The following is a 6000-nucleotide window of genomic DNA, read 5'->3' on the forward strand; positions in this document are numbered from 1 at the left end:
GTGTGGGCAGCAGCAGGCTAGCCACTGCTACCACAGTGTACACAACAATGTTAGCTTAATGCTACTCTCTGTGTCTCTCTGTGTTCGGCAAACTTGGAAGGATTTTCCATTTCTACCAACGCTGTAAATTATTTCCAGTGTTGGGAAGGTTACTTTTAAAATGTATTCCATTACAGAATACAGAATACATGCCCCAAAATGTATTCTGTAACGTATTCCGTTACGTTACTCAATGAGAGTAACGTATTCTGAATACTTTGGATTACTTAATATATTATCATGCTGTTTACAACTACATGAATGTCCTATTGCTGTGATTTATTACTGTTACTGAAGGTCCGCGGCTCCGAACCGTAGTAAAGGGACCTCTGGCTAATACGGTGGGTTCCGTGTCGGGCTGGTAGCCGAAAACTAGCTTTACTTTGTTGTCTGGGTCAACTTTGCTTGCGGGAGACAGAGAGAGGCGTTGAAAGGCTGCTCCAACGGAACTTATTTTTTCCGGAGGAAAACACGAACACAGTGTACAGTTGAGTCTTAATAGCTTACTTACAGCTGGGCTCGTCAGGCACTCTTCTTGGCTGCTGTGGTTATTATTATATTTACATGCTTCCAGCTCCCGTTTTTGCTCCGTGACAGCTCGGACTTTTCCTTTCTCTCCCTCCCTCGCTCACAGACACATAACGTGTATGGTAGTCCATTCTGCCTGCAGCACGGACTACACTGCCCATCAGGCTACATTCTTTAGAGCTATGCCTGTAGCATTCTGCCTTTTAGCTTAGCACAACAACAACAACAAAAAAGCGCTCTCTCACCCAGGAAACACGCAGAGAGAGAGCGCGTCACCCTGTAACCATGGCAACCGTAACGCTGCCGCCTGGAACAACAGAACGTAGCTGTCAAACAAACCCAAATAATCGTGACCCGCGACAATATGAAACAGGGAAGTACCGCCGTGTAATCCATTTATTTCACCAAAGTAACTGTATTCTGAATACCACCTTTTTAAACGGTAACTGTAACGGAATACAGTTACTCATATTTTGTATTCTGAATACGTAACGGCGGTACATGTATTCCGTTACTCCCCAACACTGATTATTTCTGGACTTCCAGAAGGAGCGATCCAGTTTAAGGCCACTGCTAATCTCAATGTCACGTTTCATACATACAGATCATTGTGGACTTGAGAGCGAGCCAGCCCATCCTCGCTACGTTTTACAGAAACACCACAGAGGTCATTTCAACCAGCATCATGTCTGTGTGAGGCTGCAGAGCCTCTGACTGGAAGATTTCTCTTCCCATTGCTTGTCTTGAGCCAAACCCATGATCAGGGACTCCTCACACCCCCACCCTGTTCTCCCTGCTGGCCTCTGCAAACAGGTTCTGCAACAGCGTCCCCCCCAGGTCATCAGTCTGCTAAACCCAAAATGAGAATATGTTGCTCATACTGAACACCAAGTTTCTGTATATAGTATTTTTTCTTCTATACATTTCAATATATAAATATTTAAAAATACTTCATCCTGTGTTGAGTTAACTGCAATACAGTTTCACTGCTTGTGCTCTTGCTGCGTACTGACTGAGTCTGTCACCCTTTAACATTTATTTATTTTGACTTTTAACCTGCTGTATCTGTTTGATCCTTTTTGGGGGGTTTTGTTGTGTTTTTGATCATTTTTTATTTGATCTTAAATTATTTGACTGTTTTCACCTTTAAGCAGCCCTGTGAGTTTGGAATAATGTGCTCTGAAAAGGGGAGTATTTGATATTTTGCAGATGCACATACTGAAAGTTGTAGCTTGCTGTGGTGACAGCCACTTTTATAATGTCAGCACTGCCAAAATTCCAGTTTGAGGCAAAGTGCTGAAGTTTGAAAACCATCTTAAAAATGTTGTGTTTATTTATTATTTACCAGAATTTGAACTGTGAACACACGGCTCACATTTCAACACAACAGCCTGTGTTTGTGCAGAGCGGGCAGCCGCTCCGAGGTCACTCTGACCTCCTTATACACCAGTCTTCCCACTGTGCGTTCAATTTGGTGCAGTTTTACAAGAAATAAGAAAAATAATCAGAACAAAAATGTTTCACCTGTTGTGAAACTAAATTGCCTTCCAGCCACCCGGTGAAGTGTGGGTTAAGAGGGATTAAATGAGTAGTTAGAGAAGCCTGACAGCGGTGGCTCAGCTCCGGCCTCCTGTTCACTCCACCTCTCTCTCTCTCTCTCTCTCACACACAAACAAACAGGAAGCCGTGTGGAGCAGCAAAGACGGCGTGAAGCAAACAGGATTACATACATGTCATCTTTAACTGTCAAAGTTTTTTTACGCGTTAAAATCAAATAATGACCTCAGAGGTGCCTCGCCATGTCGTCGAGCCGGTCGTCAGGGTCACTCGGGTGTTCGGGTTTAGTTACTGGGATTAAAATAAAGCTCAGTGTTGGTGTGTCTGCGGTCTGATGTTTGGATCCACCGCTGAGCTGAAACTGAGCTTCCTGAATGAGCCACAGATCACAGCATGGTGTTAAAGCATCTTCTAATTAAAGTCAGTGATGCTCATACGCGCCGCTTACAACACTTTAAATGTTTGATAGCACTGCCGAGGTTTTCCAATAAAGATTTTCTCTTTTTTTGAAGAAAACTGGAGAGATGAGTTTCTATTAAGAGGGAATATGAGAACCTGAATCATCTGATTCGATCCAGTAGCGCTGCTTTAAACTCTGCTTTCATCAAGTTTTTGAGTTTCTGTAGTTATAAAAGAGAAGACTCTGTAGCTGTACACACAGTGCCAAAATATTAGGAACATATATGCTTTGTACAGATGGACTAACTGTCCTGAAACACAAAGTTGGCAGAGTAAGGTCTGTGTGTGAGGGCTTTAAACATCTGATTACAGCAGCACTCTCATGTGATTCTGACTGATGCCACAGACTGTCCATGAAATGCAGCGCATGGGTCACAAATTTATGTGGTTCTTTTAAATGTGGGTAGATTACCATTTTGATTTATTAGCAAATCACCATAATTTTATCATGTAATTGATTCATCAAATCTGACTTCTCAGTTTTGAAGGATCCTGTTACGGCGGAGCAGCCGGGGTGTTGTGGTGCAGACCAAAAAGCAGACACGGAAAAAAAACTAAGTATAGCAAAAAGCGAGCTGTTTATTAGGCTGATAGCAAAACAGAAAACAAGGCGAGACGAACTGGGGAAAAACTAAACTAACACCTAAACTGGGATCAACTAAAATGAAACATGAAAACTATGACATGAACATGTCCTGAACAGGAGCGTGAAGACGTGAAAAATCCACAGACATGAGACGAGATGAACAAACGACCTGATACTGAACAGAGGGAGAGATGAAACCGCTGGGGAAACACAGCTGACACAAACGAACATGACTCCACAGGGGAAGCAAAACTAAACACACTGAACATGGAAACACAAGACTTTCAAAATAAAACAGGAAACATGGAAAGACATACACTGAGACACAAGAGAGAGAGAGGGAAACTGAACCACAGAGGACATGAGAAGGAGGGAAGGAGACATGAGGAAACATTCATGGATGCACGTGACAGACAGGAGACATGAACACGAGGAGGAAACACACACCGACAGGGACACAGAGGATAGAGACACAAGGGAGACCCACATAGACAAGCAGGAAAAGACTCTTAAACAGGGAGACGTGGATGATACCATAAACTAGACCAGGGTGTCAAACTCCAGTCCTCGAGGGCCGCTGTCCTGAAACTTTTAAATGTGTCCCTGCTGCAACACACCTGAATAGCTGAGATGGCAACCCCTAACCCTACTCAAGTAAATTGAAGTAAATATAAGTGTTTGAAAAATTTTACTTTTATGGCACCATGTTCATTCACTGAGTGAATGAATGAGCTGCGGTGACATGAATCAAATGGCTGAACTGCCACCTCAGTATGAAGTCAGTCTTACTAATGACCTACTAATTTTATCCAGGTGTGCTGGAACAGGGACACACGGAAAAGTTTCAGGACAGCGGCCCTCGAGGACTGGAGTTTGACACCTGTGAACTAGACTGAACTCAACTAAGACAAACTAATAATAACTAGAACTTAACATTGTCTCAGTATATCAGAAGCAAACAAGATGCTGGGTCACAGACCGAGCTCCCTGATGGATCCACTCATGAAGCAGCACAGTTATTCTTGTTTCTAGAGCGAGCTTAGCTTTAGTTTGTTCTCTTGTTCTTCTCCACACCCTCTAAAAGTCAAGCTTTTATTTTGATTTGAGTATTTAAAAAAAAATCATTAGTGGGTAGATCCTGAGAAAGAGCGTGGACATGCCTACCTGCAGCAGGTATGCCAAGTAAATGACCCAACATAAGAGAAAGCTGCGTTAAAAAACAATTCAAGTACGAGGACTGTGGAGGAGCAGGCGAGTCCCAGTTTGATGGCAGAGATCAGTGAGCTCTGGCCTGCACATTGAAAAATGCTGTGATTGTCTTAACCTCAGTGAGTCAGCCTTGTCAGAGCCGTCTCCTCTGCTATCGATCTGTGGCTTTAGAGCGTCGCCTCAGGATGCAGTGGCCTCATTACGGGGACAAGTCAGGGTTTTTCCCTTTAAGTTTTTCTGTCACTTCTACAAGACGGATATTGTGCTTTCTTTGCTGAGACTTTTATCCCACCGTGGTGTCCGCCCTGCCTCCATCCCACATTTACTGTGAAAAATAAAAGATTTTTACATCAAACTTTGAGTCTCTGGCTAAAAAAGATTAAAAATTTAAGATGGTTTGCTTTCTTGAAATAAGACTTTACGTGCACAGCAGGCATTTAGCATATAATGTTATACACACTAAATCTTGTCCACCAAGCACTTTTCAATCCAACAAGGACTTCATCAAACCACATCAAAATTCTGAACTACAGCTGAAGGCTTAACAGAACTAAGCTCACTAGTGTGAATAAAGGCAATAAAGGTACATGATAGTTTCAAACCACTGTTTTATTTCAAATCAGTTTGAAAGGCTAAAACAAAAAGTCAAGAAAGTTTTTAAACATAGGTGAAACAAAGACATGCGGAAGCTGTGTACATATTATTGGTCGGATGGTGTCATTAAATCGCTCCAAAAGGCTCCAACAGCACAAAAGCGGGCCAGAGGTCCAGTTCAGGTGAAGCTAGCAGACAGCTAGAGAGGCCACGCCCCTAATAATGCAAGCTGTAAGTTAAAAGTGTGAATTATTATGAAGTTGTTATGAGGGGGAAATTATCCATAGAGACCAAACAGTTTGTGTATCAGCCTGTCAGCGTGTTTATTTCAGCTGCAAAATTTTAACATGGCAGTCTATGGGGACTAACTCACTGCTGCCCCTGCTGGACGTCAGAGGAGCTGCAGTGTTCGGTGGTTGGGTGTTTGCTTTATTTTTCAGTTTTGGAGATTGATGTTTGAATACAGCAGAAATGAAGTATTTTATACTTGATCAAATAAAAAAATAGGAAACATCAACAGTTTGAACTGAACTCTTGGAATGATTAAAAACAAGACCTATAGGAGGAAATATTTAGCGTGTAATCCACCTTTGCTCATATTTACAGTCAGAAATCAGAGCATGTTTCTCTTTAAATTCTCACACTGGAGCCTGGATGTTTCATGTGAGGAATAAAAATCAAAAGAATGATGTCATCAGCTTCTTTTGCTTTGGCTCGGAGGACCTGTGCAGCGAACTCTCCGAGATCACAGCAATGTTCTCGGGGCGATGCTCTGTTTGAAGATGACCGCTTTCTTCATCGTCCGACCATCACCAGCCCAGTTTTCTGTCCTTTCATTTCTCAGATACACTTTTTGGGTTTTTTTGTCATTTCTGTCTTGCTGCTTACCTCCAGTTTTCCAGTAAATTAGAAAATATTCAACATCATCTCCATAATTTTACTCCCCATCAACATTTGTTAATGCCTTGATGAGCTGCAAGCAGCTCTCTGCAGAAATGCAGCCCGTGATTTACAACCTTCATCCTGAA

This window comes from Oreochromis niloticus, linkage group LG5, assembly GCF_001858045.2.
Source record: "Oreochromis niloticus isolate F11D_XX linkage group LG5, O_niloticus_UMD_NMBU, whole genome shotgun sequence".
NCBI classification, from domain to species: domain Eukaryota; kingdom Metazoa; phylum Chordata; class Actinopteri; order Cichliformes; family Cichlidae; genus Oreochromis; species Oreochromis niloticus.